At 37.5% G+C, this 22,164-nt stretch overlaps 1 pseudogene; it reads left to right on the top strand.

Annotated features, from left to right (window-relative positions):
* The first annotated feature begins 5,027 nt into the window (after positions 1-5,027).
* Positions 5,028-6,193, top strand: LOC144457646 (E3 SUMO-protein ligase KIAA1586 pseudogene; annotated as a pseudogene).
* Positions 6,194-22,164: the final 15,971 nt, after the last annotated feature.

The raw sequence follows: 22,164 nt of genomic DNA on the forward strand, positions 1-22,164 counted from the left end.
TCACACAGCTAGTAAGTATCAAGTGTTTGGTCTGAGGCCGGATTTGAACTCAGGTCCTTCTGACTTCAGGGCCAGTGCTGCATCCACTGTGCCACCTAGCTGCCCCTCTTCTACATGTTTAACCATCATTTTGTCTCCTTTACTGGCTCCTCATCTTATCTTATTCCTAACCTCTTTCACATGACTGTTCTTCAAGGTTCTTTTATTTGCCATTTTCTCTTTTCTTTCTTTTCATTCTGTTCCTTGGAAATCTGATTCATTCCCTTCTCATAGCTTCATCTATCCCCTCCATGAGGATGGTTCCTAAATTAATATCTCCAGTCCTAACCTTCCTTCTGAATTCCAGACCTGTATCTACAACTGCTAGGTGAGCGTAGGAACATAGATTTATAATTGAAAAAGAAATTTAGAGTCTGTCAAGACCAATCTCTTCAATTTATTGATGAAGAAACTAAAGGCCATAGAGGTAAAGTGACTAGCTCGTAGTTATGCAGCTAGTAAGTAGAAGAGCCAGGATTCAATCTAAGATATCTGACTTCACATCTATCCTTCTTTCCTCTCTATCATTCAGCCTTAAGATATACTCCCTGTATTTCCTCCTGGAGCCACAAACTCAATGTGCGCAGAACTGAGTTCATTATTATTCCTTTAAATCTATTCTACCTTCTGATCATTTCTATCTGTGGCATGATATCACTCTTCTTTTCTGCTGTGTTTATCAACTTAGAGCTATTCTTTTACTTCTTTCTCTCACTCCTCATGTTTAATCAGTCTCTAGGACCTGTTGATTCCATGTATAAAAGATACCCCACAACTCTCCTTTCTGCTCTATTTCCACTGCCATTACCCTAGTGCCTGCTCTCATTACTAATGTAGCACTACCGTGGGGATCTCTCCCCACCCTCCTCCCCCACCCTCACTGCTCACAACATCACAGGTGCTGTTAGGTTGAGCCTTTAGAGAGGTGGCTGGTGTTACTTTAGGTGCAACTCTTTGACTGGCTCTCCTCACACTGTAGCTCACAAACCCCAGTGTCTTTCTCTTTGACAAATAGCCAGTAGCCTCAGTCAGAGAGCTGGTAAAAAAAAAAAATTAGCATGCCAGTACTTTGTTCCAGGTACTGTATTAATTAACTAAGTGCTAGGAATGCAAAATGAGCAAAACAGTCTCTGACTTCAAGGACCTCACATTCTGATGGTAGAGAGACAACATTCAAATTATTATGCATATGCAAGATACATGCATGGTAAATTGGAGGTGAATTCAGATGGAAGGATCTGACTTCAGGGGGGAGCAGGAAAAGCCAGTAACAAAATGTAAAATTTTAGCTGAGTCTTAAAAGAAGAAAAAGAAGCCAGGAGGCAAAGATAAGGAGAGTATTCCAGCAACAGGAGCAGCCAATGAAAATGCACAGAATTGCTAGTTATAGGGTACCAGGAATATCAGGGAGGCCAGTCTCACTGGATAACAGAATGCATGGAAGGCAGCAAGGTGGAAGAATACTAGAAAGGTAGAAAGGAGCCATCTTAATAAGGGCTTTAAATGCTAAAAGAAAAATTTCTATTTAATTCAGGTGGTAACAGAGAGCCACTGGAGTTTATTGAATTAGAGGAGTGGGACTGACAGATTTGAGATTTAGGAGGATCACTTTGGTAGCTGAGTAGAAGATAGCCTGGAGTGTTGTGATGCATGAAAATCAACCAGAAGAATTACGATAATTCATGAGGTGATGAGAGCCTACACTTGGGTGCTAGCATATGAAGAGTTGAGCATGGTAACAGTTAAAATCTCAGTGACTGAGAGGATGGTGGAACCCTCTATGGTAATAGTAAATTTTGGAAGAAGGAAGAATTTGGGGGGAGGGTAATGGATATAGTTTTGGAAATATTGAGTTTAAGATGTCTATGGGACATACAGTCTGAGATAGCTAATAGACAGTTGGAGAGGCAACACTGGAGGTGAGGAGAGAGGTTAAGGGTGGATAGACTTATCTGTAAATCATCTGTATAGAACTGAAAAAGAAAACTTATGGGAACTGATGAGATCACTAAATAAAATATAGAGGGAAATGAAAAGAGTGCCTAAGGCAGAGGTGTGGTGGATACTCACGGGAATTGGGCTCAACTTGGGTGCAGATTCAGCAAAGGAGATAAAGGAAGGTGGTCAGGAGAAAAAGTAGAGAGAAGATAGTATCAAAAGGTTAGCAGCTGTGTCAAAGACTGCAGAGAGATCAAGTAGGAGGAGAATTAAACGTCCATTAGATTAGGTAATTAAAATATCACTGGTAACTTTGGAGAAAGCAATTTGAATTGAATGATTAGGTCAGTTGCAGACTGCAGAGTTAAGAAGAGAATGAAAGGGAGAAAAAGTGGATGCACCAATCTTAGAAAACCTTCTTAAGGATTGTAACTGCAAAAGGGATGAGAGATATAGGAGGACACCTAACAAGGATGGATTAGGTGTGAGGTTCCTTTGTTTGTTTTTTGGAGGACATAGGAACGTTTGTAGGTAGTAGGGAAGTGGCCAATAGACAGAGGCTGAAGATTAGTTAGAGAGTGGAGATGTCAGAAAAGGCAATCTGCTGGAGATGATGGGATGGAATGGTATCATTTGTATATATAGAGGAGTTTGCCTTGGCAATGAGAATCTTCACGTGAAATGGGAGAACCAGAGGTAGGGAAAGACATTTGAATGATGTGAGATCAGGGGGAAAGAAGAGCATGTGCTCAGTGAAAGATCTCATTTTTTTTCAGTGAAATGTGAGGCAGTGTTCTCACCTGAGACAGCAGAGTGAGGAGGAGCTATGAGATGTTTGAGGGGTTGTGATAAGGTTTGGAAAGGATACTGTGGTAAATAGAATAGTGACTAGATTAAGGAGGTATAAAGCGATTGCTTTGCTGAATTGAGGACCCAGTTGAGGTTATATAAAACATTTTTTTGGTGGGCCTGGTCAACAGTTTTGCAATTTTCCATTCAGCGGCATGAGAAAAGGAGAGCAGGCAGTGGATGGCATGAATAATACAACAATTGGGCTTGGCAGAATGTAATCACTGTTTGGATGAGGGGGCAAGGCCCTGGAGAGCAGAGGACAGTGTGCAGTTGAACTGGTTCATCAAGATGGGGAAGGGAGGAGCGAATAGCCAGTGCATGGTTAGATGAACTGGGAAAGAACTAAGTAAAAAGACTAGAGGTCATAGTGGGATGAAGAACATGGTTAGGGGTCTAAGGCAGAGAGAAAGATAAAATCATAAGGGGTTTTGATAAGATAAAGGAATTTCAGTGTTCATGAAGATGGAAGTAGAACACTTGTGGGCGATAGCAAGTTCATTTCTATGAATAGCTGAGGTGGTGTGGAAGAGAAGGTCAAGGGAAATGAATAAATTGAAGAACTTGGAATTTAGAATGTTTGCGGGAGTATCTATCTTTCTATCTCTCTTTCTTTCTATCCTTTTTTTGTCTATTTCTCTGTCTATCACAGCTACCAGAATCTTGACTGGGTCATAAATATGAAATGAATGAACCTCAGAGTTTGAGTTAGTTATTAGCAAAGGCATTTGCTCAAATGACATAGAAAGAGGAGAGTTCCAAAGCATTCTCTCTCTCCCATAAATACACAAAAAATTTGTGGTGGGAAGAGTAGAAACAACCTTAAATGTAATGATAGTGAGACACACATATAAGGAACACGTACGGCCAAGACAATTAACAAAGCTGGAACTGCAGGACCTTGACATCCTTTCTTTCTCTTTAGGGTTCTCTCTGAAGGGTACATGCATAGTTCATTGTGGCCTGTAGTATTAGTGCTGGATGAATTACCCCCTCTACTTTTTTTTTTTTTGGCTAGGCAATGGGGTTAAGTGACTTGCCCAGGATCATACAGCAGGTAAGTGTTATGTGTCTGAGGTTGGATTTGAACTCGGGTCCTCCTGAATCCAGGGCCGGTGCTTTATCCACTGCTCCACCTAACTGCCCCTTACTCTGCTTCTCTTTAGGCTGGCTCCTGGAAGGTCACATTGTCTCAGCTGGGCATATGCATCCTCTGCTTGGCAAGGTCCAGAAGGTTGCTTGGCTACAGAGCTGGCTCCTTTCCAGAAATGGCTACTGCTAGTCTGGTCAGATCACTCTGCTTTTAGCTTCTGCAGTGATGCTACTGGATTGTCCTGGGGCTTGCTGGTAGGAGACTATACTGGGCAGGCCACTTGGCTGTTAAGCTGATGTCAGATTGCATCAGATAGGCATCTCTGCTTTTGGACTCTTCATAAGGTATGGCATCTCTGTTGGCTGGACCAATCTTCAGGACTTACTGGGCCTGTTCTTCTCTGGCATCTTCAGTCTTCACCACCTCTAGCCTCTAGCTCAGCTGAGTATTACAGCTTTCTTTTCAACTGCAGTTTCCCACTATTATTCTCAGCAAGGGAAGTGGCCCTTAGTTTAAGATTGGCAGAAGCCTCTCCTCTTTGACTCCCTCAGAACTGCATCTTTGAAATTTGTCACCTCTGTGTAGGTCTAGCCTGTCCTGACTGAGAATCCTCTGGATTCATTGGTGTCTTTTCTGAGAGAAAGGCCTCTTCAAATGCAATTGAGCTATTTAAGCCTCCTATGCTTCCTAACATGTGGAATGTTTCCTTCATATCTGAAAGATATTTAAAAAATATTTCAGTATCTGTTTTTGCCCCTTTATGATCTTCAAAATCTAAATAGGGTATACTTTTATACTATCTTTCTAGATTTTTATAATAGCTTTTGTGATAGGACTAATGGGTAACCACTCTCAGCATGGAATAGGACTAGGCCTCTTCTCCTATCCTATTCTGACAGGAATTAGTTTACCTAAAAGAAGAAAAAGAGCTCTCCAGAACCTTATTGGCTTCAGTTTCCCTGTTGAAGCTCTGAGTCACCCAGTTAGTGGTGCACCAGAGCTGGCTTTTTTCAGCTCAAGAGAATAGATTGTTAAATTTTCAGGAATTTTGAAAGTTGGTTATTTTAACATAGTAAGTATGCAAGCTCATTGAGCTCCTGTACTGGTAATGTTATTTGTTGCTTTAAAAGAACTGATGTTGATAGCACAATGTATTTTTAATACGTTACTGTCAACTTTAAATGATTATGGCTTTAATAATGAATATTTGAAGGCGAACTTAATTGCATTTTTTTCCCTGATGGTGCTAATATCATACTGGGAAGAAAATCTGGAGGAAGTATAAAGTCCTTAGAAAATTTTTCTAAGATCATCATTTGGCACTATTTAAATCATTGATTGTGATTACCACTTAGCAATTTAATATCTTAAATAAAACAGATTAATAATTTTAAAATATTTCTAGATGAAATTGTCCTATTTGTTACCAATTTAATAAAATCCAAACTGGGTGAGAAACTGTAGTTTAAGAATTTGCAATTGAAATTATTAAAATTGGTTGAGTACTAGTACTGAGATGGATGGCATGTCATTTATGAGCTGCTACTGCTGAATGACATGCACATCCTACATTATATGGACATTATTCTTGTTCTTATTCTGGTTTGGCAAAGGAATTAGCTAACAGTATCTTGCAAGACATTGTTTTAATGATTGACATTTTCGAAGAATTTTCATTACTTTCAATTGCATTGCAAGTCAAAATCAACTAACATTCAGAAAGTGCAAAAATTAATCAAATGTACCATAAAAGCTTTGGAAAATTTAAAGATTGGTAAAGATTGGAAAACATGAATCTTAAGTAGAAGATTTGATTAAGTCAGATAAATTTAAAGACATTCCATTTAATGAAAATGATAAAAATAATGCCCTTTCTAGGAGTATATTACTAGAAAATATAATTCAACACATGAACTTACATCTTTTATTGGACAGAAACAATGGTGAAAGTATTTTTAATTATTTTGATTTATTAGAACCATCTACTTGGTCTTACAAAAAACTAACTTTACTGTGGATAGCTATAAAGACATTGTATCAAGTAAGTTAAATTTTAAAACACAAAATTAATGGGAATGATTTTCAGGATAATATTGTATAATCAAAAATATTCCAAACCCTGGAATTACACAAAAAGCTAAAAAGATATCAGTATTGCAAGCAACAGTGCTGATGCTGAAAGAGGTCTCAGTTTAATGAATATAATTTGTATGACTGAGAAATAGTGTAACAGTAGATCACAGGTCAGATTTAATAACAATAAATATATTTTAAAAAGTTAGCAGACTGGAATGCTGCTATCCATTTGTCAAATCATCATTGAGCCATAGATTGGTTAAGGATATAAGAGTTCTGCAAAAATCACTGAAATCATTCTGTGAAAATCAATTGTTCTAATGAAATTTACAATAAAGAGTATTACATACTTTATTATTAGTTGTAAATTGTGTGCTATACATTTTTATATCAATAAAGTTTATAATAAATTTATATACATACCTTTTTGACAGCCAGTTGTTACACATTTGCCAACACACCACTGCCTGAGCCCATCAAAGAGTCAGAGGACGTGGAGCCTGGGCCTCTCAGACTTGGTAAGTGCTTGTGACCATACAGGTCACACCTTAATGACTTAATGACTAGACCCATTTCTGTAAGTATGGGAGGGGAGATCACATTTAACAAAGAATATAAGTTCTGCTTTATCCTTGTTTCACAACCTTGCTGTGTTAGGGAAAAACAAACCTTTTTTGTCAATCCTTAATAATTTAAGAATGCCTTATTTCATCCCCAAACCGAGAGAAAGTTGATTGTAGGACCCCTTCCAATAGCTGTCTAATAAATAATTCTACCTCCATTTTTCCTACCCCTAATTCATTCATACCATTGCCAGAATACAGATCTCATATATATAGATCTAGTCATATCATTTCTCTGATCATCAGTGACTGCTTATTCATTGTCTTCCATATAAATTTCACATATTATTTCTCTTTATGCCTGTGATGCTCTAGCTTAACAAGGATACTCCATTTCCCCTAACCATGTCCTGTATTTCCTTCCTCTGCATCTTTGCTTGCTCTTTTCCTTCTGCCTGGAAGAACTTTAGTATCTTCATATCATATTTCTAGAGTTGAGAGTCTAACCCTCTCATTTTCCCTCCCTCTTCATCTGTTGAATACCTACATGCCCTTTAGAGTGCAACTCAAGTGCTTCCTCCTCTGATTTATTAACTGATAATGACCTTCCCATCAGAATTCACATGATACTTAAAAATAACTATATGACTTTATTGTCAAATTTTTTTATTGTAGTTTTGTATCTATATTTGCCACTAGACTATAATTTACCTTAGGGGGAGCTTATCTCACTTTAGATTGTGACATTTAAAAGTTCAAGAGACATAGTTTCTGGGTAATTAGTCATTTATTAATAATGTTAGCATATTATAAATAAAATAAGTCAGTGACACTCTTGAATGCTATGACAGTGTGCTCACAGTTTATATTCTCTTGGAAGAGTGGGTGTTCCTGAGGGTGGCAATCAACTCTGATTGGTTAACAATCAGTGAGAGAATGAATATTATAATGAGAGGCAGACTTATTCCAATGAGGGTTTTGAGGTACCTGACACTGATCACCCAAATTTATCAATTTCCATATCACTCATCTGACAAGAGGGAGAATCCACATTTTCCTGGACCTATCTGAGTAAACACAATGAACAGGAATACACCCTTTCACCTAAACTTAGAATTTCTTTACTATCTTTGATTAGAGCTTAGCTTTCCTGACTGGGTAAGTCACTGAGCAAGATTTCCTGTACTGGTTGGTTTCTGGATGAGGAAGTAGAAAAGAGGAAAAACCTTGGTCCTAATTAAAAAACTAGTTATTAAATACAAGAGAGAAATAATAATTTCTCCAAATATATCTCCTAGAGACTAACATAGTGCTTTTAACACAGTGTTTAATAAACATATGAATCACTAAATGAATTGATAAAAGGGCTTTGATTGATGAGAATGATGTCATCAGGCATAGACAGAAAGGGATATTCCACATGGACAGAATATGAACACCGTGTTGGTAGCGGGAAATCACGTTGTTTTAGGGTTAACTGGAATGTAAGTTTTCAGTTTAACCAGCATGTAGAGTTTCAGGTTAATTGAATATAGAATACACAAGAGGAATTAGTATGAAAAAATGTTAAAGAGGTAGCCTGAAGTCAGATTGTGGAAGGGATTTGATGAAAGACTAAATAGGTATCCTTTCAATTTATTAGAAATAATTGCTTCAGTTAAAAAAAATCAAACTTTAAAATATTTTTCAGCATGCAGGAAAAACAAACAATTGTAAGTTTTGATTTTTCAGACTTATTTTGGGGGATTTAGGGAATCCCTGGCAAATTAGATGATAATGGTGCATTCATATGATCATTGCTTGAGAATGTAGAATATAATCTCGTTCAACTCCATCATTTTAGAAATGGGAAAACTGAGACTCAGAGTGGGTAAATGACTTGCTCAGGTGCACATGGGCAGAAAGCACCAACTCTGGGATTTGAACCTATGTTCTCTGAATACAAATCCAGCACAGGCAGTTCTCACTCTAAGTAAATTCTCATTATGCAAAATTCGACTTTAGGTAAAGAATTCCGAAAGAAATCCTAATGAGGATTCTGAATAAAAAGCTGATTGAGCTACTAGCTGCAAAGACTTTAGAAGAAGAAAGGGAAGCTTCAGAACCCAAGGCTGAACCAAAACCGTTCATAACAAAACACTTGGCAGATGCATTTCATCATTTGAGTGATTTTTTTTCTTGAAAAGATGGATCCAAATATTTCAAGATTTTTCAAGTTCAGAGACTAGTTGAGGACAATATTGCTTAATGTCATCAGATATATGAAATAAAAAAAGGGAGCTACTCTTCAAAAATCTCTTGATAGCTTCATAAAAACAAAAAGATAAAAGATTATGCAGCCAACCACCAGTGATGAAGGCTAGGTGCAGTGGGTGGGAAATAGGTGATAGGCTGCATACCTATGATAACTTTACCACATAATACTGTACATACTTTAATCATTAACTTTACCTTTTGTTTCATAATTCTGTTTATTATCATGGTATGATATTTAATATGTCTGCATTTTAGTATATTTCATGACTTGTATAAAGGTATTTTGTGTATGCCTTTGTTACATAGGCTAAGTGAAGTGGGTAGGTAGGGGCAAATTTGCATTATGTAAAAATCACTTTACATAGAGGTGTGCAGAACAGTCCACTTATGTAAAGCAAGAACTGTTTGTACTTTTTTTTTTTTTGGAACACGGCCTAGCATTTCTATTCTAATGTTTTACTAATTTCTTTGATGATGGCTCTCTCCATTAAATGCTTTTAGAAGCTTTTTAAAGTTATTGTTCTTTGGACCTGTGATTTAATTGTTGTGCTAGACTCTTTGGTGTGGAAACTCCTGCCAAGGAAGATCGATAGCTCTTCTACAGATTATAGTTTTTAGGGAGCTGCCTGGGGGACTGAAAGATTATATGCCTTGCTACATAGCACACATTTGTCAGCATATATCATAGGCAAGATACTCCTGTCTTCATGTTTCTGAGGATGACCCTTTATCCATTTTAACATGTTTCATCTCTTCATAGTCCTATATTCATTGAACTCAAGGTCTTCTACTATTTAAAATTTAAAGATCATTAAATGTACCCCCTTATTCTAGAGATGGAGAAACTGAGTCACAGACAAGTTAAGAAACTTAAAGTTTCTAAGGAAACTTAGTCACCAAGTTAATTAGTTGTGGGACCAAGACCCTTTGAATATATCTAAAGTGTATTTTAGGAATGTGTTCATTATTAGTTTTTGTCATGTAAAGTCTCTCATTAGCCCAACCAAGGGGGAAAAAAGGTATTTCATTTTGGTAATATGGAACATGTGCGTATTTTATTGTTCATCCTGGTCATTGCCTGAGGTACTTTTAAAAGAAAATACTATCCTTGTAAATACAATTAGAATGATTTTTAATAAGAATTCAAGGAGGTTTCACCATGTCATTGCTAAAAGCTATCTTGACATGATCTTTAGCAAGTCATATAGACAATGAAATCCCTGTTCTCAAACAGCCACTTACTTGTTCAAAGGTCTAATGAGTCTCAGCTTAATTGTCAGGTAGCGATGATAGGATATGGGCAAGCTGCAGCAGTCCCTTTCATGATGACAAGAACATGTCTGAGGGCTAATTTTAGTCTGGCCTTCCTGTTGAAAGGCATGAGAAAGATCTTTGTGGAAAATTAAACAAAGCCTTGGGATGCAAAGGAAGGCTCATGATGACTAAGTGCAGGATTTAATATACAATATTCATGATAATTACTGTAATATAGCAGAGCCTTTCATCATTTCAGAAGTCATATGTACTGGCATACATGCTTCCCAGAAGAGTCACTTAAAGAGAAAAGATTAATGATTACAAGAGGGCATTCCACAGAACATGGGGCAGAAGCTCTGATTAAGTTAGTGTTCAGCAGCAGAGGTCTCATATAAGAACCTTTACATGTCTAAATTCAGCCCTATAGCTCCTGAGGAGAAGATACAAAGGAGATATCATCACTTAAATGAGTTGGTAAAGTAAGTATCTTAGCTGTGTCTGCTCGTTTTTATAAATAATTTTCCAAAGTAAATTTCCATTGGGGATCTCATGCCTGCATTTCAGGAAAATGTTAGCAGTATTAGTAATTTGCTTTGATACTGAGTGTGTGATATTTTGTATGATACCATTTGAGGCTTGGGGAGCATGCCCCATATAAATCACAGGATATCAGAACTGAAATGGCTATCAGAAACCATCTAGTTCAATCTGAACCCGATGAAGAATCTCTTCTACAGGAATCCCTTCCAAAAACAGAATCAGATATTCAGAGTTCTGAGGGGACCTCTGAAGCCATCTAATCTGACTTGCATTGACCAAATATTTCCTTTTACCCCCAAATAGTCATAGAACCATAGATGCAAAGGTCCTCATAGTTCAACCTGTACCAGAGCAATAAATAAACCTCTCTGCATCTACATATCAACCTCTACATATCAACCACCTACCTATCAACCTTTCTACCTATCAGGAAAATTGAAGGAAGGCAGCATTGTACAGTAGAAAGGGATCTGGCTTTGGAGTCAGAAAAGCTGGGGCTTTGAGCAAGAGACTTCATTTTTCTAGGCCTCAGTGTTCTCATCTGGAAAATGAGGGGGTTGAACTAGATGGTCTCTAAAATCTCTCCTACCTCTTGGACATCTAGCCTTTGTTTGAAGGTCTGAAGTGAGGTAGATCCCAATGAAAACCAATGTTCTTGTATGAACCATTTTTCCTACTTTAATGAAATCTTATATCTGTCTAGTATTTGACAATTTTCAAATTGCTTTAATAGACTTTATCTCATCTTGGTTGTCACAACAACTTCCTTCCCCTCCCCCCATCTTATAGAGGTTAAGGGAATTGAGGTAAGTTAATTGAAGTTAATTAGCTAATTAATAAAGTTAATTAAAGGTAAGTTAACGTTTGTCTGGAAAAGGCAACCAAACCCTGAAAAGTCTAGTGGGATTTCGTTCAAAGAAAATGGACAGGGGATGTAGATTGTGGGTGGGAAATGAAGAGGAAATATTGAAAAAATGTGAGACATTTAGAGAAGAATTGGAGAGACCCTGTGATGATCTGATTGAGATTGGAGGTCCTGGAGTTAAGAAGCCAATTGAAAAAAAGACATTAACAGTACTGAGGGATCATTATGGCTGTACCTGACTGCTTATTGTTGTAGTAGTAATAACTGACAATTAAATAGTGCTTAGAAGTTTGCAAAGCACTTTATATACATTATTGAATTTGTTGAGCCTTGCACCAGCCTGTGGGGTCAGTGCTATAGGTGTTATTAAAACCATTTTAGAGAAGAGGGACTTGACTTTGCTTGATCATGCTCACACAGCTAATAAGTGTCAAAGGCAGGATTTGAACATAGATTTTCCTAAATCTCTTGTGCTGCTTTGGGAGAGAGAGATTCCAACAGAAATAAAAGATAAAAGACCTTGAAGGCTAAGGATATGTTTCATAGAGTAGAATCTTTGATAGCATACTCTCTTTCCCTATAGTTTAGTGCATGTAATAAGAGCCAAATTAAATGAAGGAAACAAGCATTTATTAAGCTCTTGCCATGTGATGGGTACCAAAATGGTAGCAGAAACCAGTTAAGGATCCTTCTGGTTGGTTGCTGCCCTGGGTTACATTTCCTCTCACACTGTACACAGAGGGAGTGTTGGGGGATTCAAATTATTAGGAAAATATACCCACACTGGCACAAAAAGATAACCATTCATTTCAGTTTACTTGGAAAGACATATTTGGCTTTATTGGAAAAGATTGTCATATGTTTTCTCTCATGAAAATGTTGCTTGTTTCACATTGGATGTTTTGGAAGCTTTTTTAAAATGAAGCCTGCGAAAACCTTACTCTATGAAATGAATGAAACAGAATCAATCAATCAAGCTAGCAAAAGTACAAGAATCAGGAAAAGTGTTTCTAAGTAGATAAGTATATAAAAATAACCCACAGAAGGAAGTTGTACAACTGTACCCTACACTGCCAAAAATAAAGGCCATCATAAATGGAGAATATAAAAGATGCTATCAGTAAAATTTCATAATTTGAAAGATATTTATGTAGTACCCTGGGGGACCCTAAAAAGCAGAAAACTGACTACCTCAGGAATTATGCATCCTGGGTTCAAAGTATTCTGTGAGTACACATCCCCTAAAACCATAACTCATGAGACCCCTACAATGTTAATGCTTTTAATTGTCAGCTAGAGCACATACAGTCAGTTCAAATAAAGACATTTAGTGAAATAGTCTATAAGAAAAGTAGGAACAATACCTTTCTTCCATAAACCTGGAGTTCACTTCCAGAAATTGTTATTCAGTCATTTCAGTTGTGTCTAACTCTTCACGATCCCATTTTCAGGTTTTCTTGGCAAAGATACTGGAGTGGTTTGCCATTTCCTTCTACAGATGAGGAACTGAGGAAAACAGGGTTAGGTGACTTGCCCCGGGTCACACAGCCAGTAATGTCTGAGGCTGGATTTGAACTCAGAAGATGAATCTTCCTGATTCCAAGCCAGTACTCCATCCACTGTGCCACCTAGCTGCCCCTACTTCTACAAATACAGGGTTCATATGAAGAGAGAACATATTCAGCTTCACTTGATAAGCACACATATGTAGAGCACAATGTGACCAAGAATACATATACACTCCATGGGAGACTGTATGCATAGGGAAAAATGTGGAATCAAAGTACATGGAGCAGCAATTCAAATCTCTGATGCTACAGATTGCTTCTATTTTCTTCTGCTATCATTTGGACTTGCTTTCCACTGGGCTTACATGGTGATCAGAAGAAGTGATATAAGGATACTTTCAAGGTCCTTCTTAAGAACTTTGGAATCGATTGAGTGACATGGGAGACCCTGGCGCAGGACCACCCAGCATCGCATGCCTGCATCAAAGTAAGAGCTGTGCTCTATGCATGAAACAGAATTGCAATAGCTGAAAAGATGCTCAAGATGCACAAATTTAGAGACATCTCCACTCCAAACTCATATGGACTATTTGTCTTCAACCTGTGGTAGAGTCTTCTGAGCTTGTATTGGTCTGATAAGCCACACTGTAGCCTGACTCCGACATAGTGACTAAACTTTGGTCTTCTTCAGAACTAAGGACAGCAACCAACCAACCAACCAGTCTGTGCCGCATACTGTCCCCGTGGACACATTCCCTGCTTCCAGATGATGCTGTTCTGGATACCTTTGCAAGCCTTTGCAAGTTGTTACTCTGCTAGACGCATTATCTCCATCAGATACTGCTTAGTTATTTTCTTGAGCACAGCTAACTTCTGGATCAGCTGAAATCTGTGGCTATTTCTCACTCAAGGAGGAGCAGGCGCTGAAGTGCTCTTCCTGGATTTTTTTTTTTTAAGAAAAGAATGAAATCTCTGGTCTGGGCACTGGAGAACAAAACAACAAAACAAAACAAAAATAAACAAACAAAAAACTTCCAACACATTCCTCAAGTACTTCTGTCTTATTGCTTAAGAGTCCTGACTCTTGAACCCCATCATTTCCTTGAGGGAAACTCAGCCTCAGGCACTAAGCTCTTTGGAACAGAAATCAGGTTTCTCTTATTTAGTGAATGCCTTTAGGATTAGTCTTTTCTTTGGACTTTCCCTCTTGATTTCCTTGCATGCATCTTTCAGAGATTTCACTTGAACTTATAGTGAGTATTTCATATACTTTACAAATTTTAATCTCTGAAGGCTAGGCTATAAACCAAGTAATGCTTTATTGGCTCAATAACCACCAAATAGCTCTGGCCTTTGGGGTATTCAAACTCCAAGACTTTCCCATTCTTCTACATAGATGAGTGGATAGAAATAAGGGCCAGACGTAGGTTAAGCTCATGGAGAAAGGTAATTGCCTCTTCTACCTGTCTAACCTCATTCATGACTTATGAATAAACATGTACACTTGGCCCAAAGCTCATAAGGGCACCCTTAATTCTTTTAGGATTCAGCCATACTATCATTATGCAGAGAGAACTTCTCAGTATTAAAATGTTACTTGCACACACAAAATTAAATTAGAACGAATAAGTGGGTCTTTGCATGACATTTCTTAAAGGTTGCTTAATGTCCTTCCTGCCCCATTTGGGTTGTGACTTCAATTCACTGAACATTTAAATATTTCCTATATATTAAAGTACTAGAGATAGAAAAATGAAAACTGAAGTGGTTTCTGCCTTTAAAGAAATTATGGTTTACTTGCAGGTGAGGACTATGTCATAGGTATAGGTACAAGGTAGATTGCTATTTGTCATTCATTCTTGAAGAGTACCATGACATCAAGGAGATGATGCCCTGACTTGCAAGTGAATTGGACTTAAGTGAGGGAGGGCTGTGCAAATTCAGCAGCCTCACTCTCTCCTCCAGAGCCATCTGGGTCCAGTGGTGAGATATAAGGTAGATATAATGGGGGCAAAGGAAAGATCCAGACAAAGCACTCTGACAAATTGAGAAGAGAAAGAAAGATCACTTTCTGCTGGGTGGAATTAGAGAAAACTTCATGGAATATGTCACAAAAGAGTTGAGTTGGGCCATGAAGGCAGAGAAAGGTTCTCTAAAGTGAAAATGAGGAGATGTATTCTAGGGAATGTGAGAGCAGCTTTTTCGAATGCGTGGAGATAAGAGATGACATGGGAACTAGCAAGTCTAACCTGGCTGGAATATAGAATGTGTCATATAAAGCTAACAGTTTGGAGTCATGTTGTGGAGAGGTCTTTTTTTTTCCCTTAACAGGGGAATAATAGCATCAGACTTGTGCCTGAAAAAGATTATTTTGGCAAGTATATGAATAGAAGACTCTAGAAACAGGTAGCAGAGAGACTAATTAGCAAGTTATTATGGGAATTTATGCTACAGATGATGAGGGTTTGGATTCATGTAGTGGCAGGGAGATGTGGTAGGATGTCAAGAGACAGAGGTAGAATCTTTATGACTTGAAAATGAATTAGAGGTAGAGTCTTAGGGGCTTGGGAACAAACAAGGAGTGAGAGAGAAGAAAGAGTTAAAGATGACAGATTTTGAGCCTGAGTGACTAGGATGAAAGTGATGTCTTCAACAAAAATAGAGAAATTGGGAAGAGGGGCAGTTAAACTGGTAGAGGGGAGATGAGTTCAATCTGGGCTATGTTGAGTTTTTGGTATCGGCAGTATATCCTGCATGGAAATGTCTAGTGCACAATTAGAAATGTGAGACTGGTATTAAGGGGGGAGGGGATTAGGGTTTGACATATAGATTTGGTACAGGAAAGGTGATAATTGATTCTGTGGGAACCAAGAAAAGAGAGAAAGAGAGAGAGAGAGAGACAGACAGACAGACAGACGGAGACAGAGATAGACAGATACACAGAGAGAGACAAAGAGAGGGAGAGACAGAGACAGAGAGATAGACAGAGAAAGACAGGGAGACACACAGAGAGACATGCTGAGAGAAACAGAGACAGAGAGAGACAGAGAGAGAGACAGACAGACAGAGAGAACATAAGGGGGCCCAAAACAGATTTAGGGAATCTCACATTTCAGGTTGGGGAGAGCTAAAAAGAACTTAAGAAGACTGAGAACGGTTTTAAAAGAATCAATATTTTCAAGATTTTGAGGAACACAGCTAATCAATTGATTTAATTCCTCAATATTTATTGGATGCTGACAATGTTAAGTATTACTGAGAAGTCTAGGAACTCCATAGACTCCCAGAGTAGTAAGTCAGCAAGTAGCTATCACTTAGTCTGTCCCATTGTTTACCTCAAAAGATTGGGGGGAGGCTTTAAAAAAATAGCTTATTTTTATTGTGGTAGTTCCAAATTTCAAATTAGATGCAAGATGTAAACTATTTTATAACTAGTGAAATACTAGATAAATATAAGCTAATATTAATTTTATTGCTATTATTTTTCCATCCAATTTGTGCAAGAGGACCCTGAAATCACCTAGAAACGTGAACACTTGCCATTCTTTTAGAAGTCTTTTGGAAAGGTGACTCACAACTTTCCTTGTTGAACACCTCCCACTTTAATGGGACATGTCTTAAACATCTGAAGATACTAAAACAAACAAAAATAGGGATTAAATGTCCTCTGAGAAGTAGCATGCAAAAGAGTAATTTATTCATTCTTACTTAATGTTTGGTTTTCTTTATTTTGCTTTATTGAGCTTAGCACAGCTTTTGCCCTTCCTCTGTGATCTCTTATTAGATACAATTTGTTGAATTAGTCTAATTCTATTACCATGACCATTTCTAGTACAATGACCATCTTTGTAAAGAAAATAATTTCCAAGTCCCAATTCAACAGGCCATTGATTTGGAGGTAATGTTTTGGTATCAAAATTTTAGTGCTAGAAAGAAAATTAGAGATGATTTAGGGCACCTTCCTCTAACTGTTGGTTGGGAAAACTGAGGCCCAAAGAGGTGAAGGGGCCTGCCCAGGGTCAGACGGCTAATTAATGGCACAAACAGAATTTGAACCCAATTCTTCTCATTCACATTCTAATATGCTTTTCCTACCATACCACGTTATCTTCCAAGGCAATCAAATTCCAGTAAACATATAAACTTTTTTTTTTTTGTGAGGTGTTTGGGGTTAAGTGGCTTGCCCAGAGTCATACAGCTAATGAGTGTTATGTGTTTGAGATCAGATTTAAGTCCTCCTGATTCCAGGGCCAGTGCTCTATCCACTGAGCCACCTAATTGCCCCAAACACACAAACTTTCAAACAGTAAGTTGGAAGTCCGTTGTTAACAGGAGTAAGCAAGCTTATATTTGGAAGTTTATTGATTTAAGGCTTCAGTAAAATTATAGTTTAGTATGACTTGTGTGCTTGATCTTTTTGTGTTCTTTTCCGGGCTAGGAGTTACTTTGGAAAAGAATAATTCTAGAGAGAAGTGACTACCATCTCATCCATAGCTATAGTCAGAATGTCTCCAAATGTTGTTTGTCACATAAACAATACTTGGCTAGCATAGTTCCAGTGGCAACCTTAGTGGTGCATTCCAATTTACATTGCATCTTAGTCACTGGAATAGTGGGGAAATATTTCCATCTTGGCACCATATGAAATAGTTGAGTAGAGTGTGCTGATTGCCCTAAGACCTTCATTATTAAGAAAAGGCCTGGTAACAAAGCCAAGGCAACCCTCTGTATAATTCCTTCATCTATTTCTAGGGTGGCCAGCTAAATATTGGCTTACTGTTCTTTTCATCTTTTAAGATTTTGTTAACTAGTAAACACCAGCCCTGGATAGAAACCAATACGTAGGGCAAAAGATTAAAAATAAATCCATTTTTCCCATCAGGAGAAAGAAAAGAAAATGACCTAAGTTGAGTCTCCCCTTTTTGTTTTTTAGTTGAATCTCTTAATAGGCCTGGGAGAGTATCCAAGATGGCATCGAATGATACTTTCGGTTTAATCAAGCACTTGCCTGTTTACATAGAATGAATGAAATATGCACTCTCAAATAGTGAGTTATAGATATTTAAGTGTAGGTTTCATTTTCTGCCAGGAGGTTTTCATGGTTAGGTACAACCAAAATAACTGCAAACATGTCGGGGCTCGAAGGATTATGTTTCTTCCCAACCCTTTAGTTCTTTTTGTAAGAACAGCAATGTAATAGTTAGGAGTGGTGCTTCCTCTTGGAACTCTGTTTCTCCTATAGTATATCACTTGATGACTCTTCTCACTTTTCTTTTTGTGAATGCCACTTAGATTCTCCTCCTCAAACTTCCACTTTCCACTTTTTATCTCTTTTGAGCTTTGTCTGCTCCCCAGGCTTTAAACTCCATGAGGAAGCTCCCAGATTCTGTTTTCTGTCCTGAAGCCCAGTATGTTGGATATGTTCAAAATGATCACCATTGTTACCATAACAAGGAAGGTAAGCTTTTGATCCATGGGGCAGGAAGACAGAATTTGTTTCCAATGATTCTAATAAGCCTCTCTTGCCTTTTGAGCCTGGCCGTAGGCAATATCTAAACATTGAGAATGTAGGCTTATGGGATGATGCATAGATTGACTTATCACACTGCTGTGGCAGCAATACAACCAGGTATGTGGGTGATATAACCCATAGATCTGGGTCTTTCCTTTTGTATTTGTGTTTGTGTTATTCTATATTGGAGGTATTATTGGAAGATGATGATAATGATGGTGGTGATGATGATGATGAACACCAACTAGCATTTTTAATAAAGAATTTTACTATAAAGGATTGACTTGACAAGTTAGGCACCCCCTACCCCTGCAACTTAAACATATGAGGTGTAGCAGTAAGGGAAATTGACCAAAACACTTATTCAGGCATACTTCATTTTACCTTCTCGCTGTTTTCTCCTTTCCTCTACGTCAAGAGCTTTCCATTATCCTACCCATTTCTAAAAATGGTAGGGATAAGGATCAGTTCAGTTTAGGCATCAGGACTTTCTAACATTCATCCCTTAAGCTCTGGAGCACCACAGAGTACTTCCATCACTTCCTTTCTAGTGGACATTCCTGGATTCCTCTCCCTCAGTCAGAATATTAATTTAAGATGGAACTATGGGCATTATCTCTGGTGGGGCCCACTCTCTTCCTTAAGGTGGCCTTGATATAGACATTGAAGATGGGCCAGCTCTCTCTCAGGTGGCTGCTGACAATTGTACCACGGATATCAGGAGGTACCTGAGTCTGACACCAGTGTAACCAGGGATAAATTACTTAACCTTTCAGAGCTCTGACTTCATCATCTGGCCTGGCAGACAATGTCCACAAGCTGGAGATAATGATACTTGTCCCATCTACCTTACAAAGTTGCAGAGGGGAAACATTTTCTTAACTTTAAAGCGTTATGTAAATGTGAACTATTATTCCCAATTAAATCTAGTCAACTCTGCTTGATGCCTTTTCTCAGGATCTTCTTACCACTCAGCACTTGTTAATAGGATTTTCTATAAGTATTCAAGTTCTTTTCATGGTATCTTTGCTGTTTCCTTAGATTCCAAGTTCCCTGGTGGCAGACAATCTCTTCTACCCCTCTTTACTGAAAAAACATCAGTTGATTGATTATGTTCTAAGGTTGTGCTGACTTGCATATATAATTGATCAGTTCCTTGAAAATGGCTAATCTGATTACTGAAAGATAATAGAAAGTTTAGAATAGTGAGGCTAGGGATAACCTTTAGAATAAGAAACTGATGGCATTGTGGAGCTCACAGGCAAATCAGGCAATAATTTTAATACCTGTTGGAAAATTGAACATGTATTTATGCAGCACTTTTCCTTCAAGGATTTAAGGATTTTGTTTAAAATCACAACACCTTCATGAGATAAATGAAATATCTCTACTTAAGTAATTGAGAAACAGAGGCACAGCAAAATGCAATTACTTAGCAAGAACTACTGATTTCTACTCGATAAAATTCCAGATAAAAAACGTTTTTTTGTTAGTTCAGTTTTTTTTTTATCACTTTACTATATCTATGCAGAGGTTAAACTTTGGTGACCCTTTGTACTTTTGTATTGTCCCACTGTTATATCGGATTGTTTCCCAGTATGGTAACTGAGAAGTCATCATTTAAGCCAAGAAACAAATCTAAGCTGAATTTATTTTTCCATCAAAACCTATTCCTCCTCCTGACTTCCTATTTTTGTCTGTGGCTCTGCCATTGACCGAGGCACCCATGCCTGAAGCTTTAGTCATTTTTGATTCTTCTCTTTTCCTCGTCTTGCACATCTGATCAGTTCACAAATCTCACAATTTTACATCCACAGCGGTTCTCATATCCATCCTCTCCATTCACACAATTCCTGTTCTGGTGCAGAATCTCATTACCTTGACTATTAGAAAAGCCTCTTAAATGAATTCTTGCCATTCCTCTGTCTGGAGTATACAGATTCTTCCTGCTCCTCTCCAAGAAGGTTCATGTATATATTTCAAGGATTCTGTGAACTTGAATAGAAAAAAAGGATCTTTATTTTTTTTAAACTGACCTTTGGTTTCTTTTGTAATCCCATGTAATTTATTATATGCATTTGAAAATCATCATTCAGAAAATGGACCTATAGGTTTCACCAGATTGCCAAAAGGGCTTATGACACACGAAAAGATCAAGAACCCCAGTTCTAATCTATTCTTCTTATCGTAGAATCCCTGGTTTTCTTTGATATGCTTCAAGCACTATTATCAGCATAAGACTTTTTCTTCATTCCTCTGGCTGCTGTTGCTTTCTCCCCAAATTGTGTTATCTTACATCTGTTGCATCTGATAAAAAAGAAAATATTTTTATAAAGTACTTTGCAAACCTTAAAGTGCTATGTAAATGTTAGCTATATTATTATTAATATGTTTTGTATTTGTTTTTCATTTGTTATCTTTTCCATTAGGATATAAGTTCCCTGAGGGCAGGGACTTGATTCCTTTTATCTTTTTAACCATTAGGCTAGAACAGTGCCTGTATCATAGCAGGTGCTTAATAAATGTTTAATAATTGTGGGTTGATAAGGTTAATCTTCCTTATTCACAAATCTGATCATGCCATTCCTTTACTCAAAACCCTCTAATGACCTAGCGAATAAAGTACAAATTCTTTAAAATTGCTTATAAGGATTTACACAGTCTGACTCTATCCCTCTATTTTTCAGTTATATCCTGCCCTAGCATACCCTACTCAACATTCCCCAAACAGAAATCCAACTCCATGCTGTCAATCTCACTATTCCTTCTTACTGGAATGCCCACTGCTCCACATCTCTACCATTTGAAATTCTACACATATTACAAGACTCATTCATAAGACAACTTTGTGTCATAAGGGAATCATTTGAAGGGACTGGAGGCATTTTACTTCAGGAAATAAAAGAGAATACATGCATGGTTTTCTTTGAGAACCTGAAGGAAGTTCAGGTTGAAGAAAAATGACATGTGTTCTACTTATCTCTAGAGGGCAAGATTAAGAACAATGGGTAGAAATTAAAAAGAATTAGAAAACTTAAAAATTTAGATTAACTATGCAGAATAATTCCCTAAAAACTAGAGCTATCCAGAATGGCAATGGGTTGTCTCATTGGAAGCAAAGATTGAATGCATAATTTGGTAGACTTTAGAGGAAATAGTTTTTCAGGTATGAATTGGATTGGATGATGGTTGATGATCCTTCTAACTGAAATTTATGGTTATGGTACCCTGTTCAAATCATACCCTTTTCACAAAGCTTCCCACCCCTGCCTCCATATACTCTTCCCAGTCCCCCTGTCCTGACTGATTGGAAATTGTCTTTCTTTCCTAGCACATCCTATAGCTCATTCTTTGTAAGTTATACAATCATCATGTTATATTTTGTATTATCATTTTTTATGATTGGGCTTTATCTCCTTTATGAGATTATATGTTCCTTGAGGGTAGTGCCTATATATTATTCATCTTCATCTATTTAAAAAAATGAATAGTAGTCTATTTTCTTTTTCTTCATTGTGAACTTAAACATCAAGAATGAAAATATCAATATATGAAGAAAAGAAAAAGAAGTTTGTATATATGAAATTGTGAACTTTTATTATGTACAATTTAAAATATATACACACATACACACATTTATATATGTATGTTTATGTACATGCATGTAT

This window comes from Phascolarctos cinereus, unplaced genomic scaffold, assembly GCF_003287225.1.
Source record: "Phascolarctos cinereus isolate Bilbo 61053 unplaced genomic scaffold, phaCin_HiC Scaffold_5;HRSCAF=322, whole genome shotgun sequence".
Lineage (NCBI taxonomy): Eukaryota > Metazoa > Chordata > Mammalia > Diprotodontia > Phascolarctidae > Phascolarctos > Phascolarctos cinereus.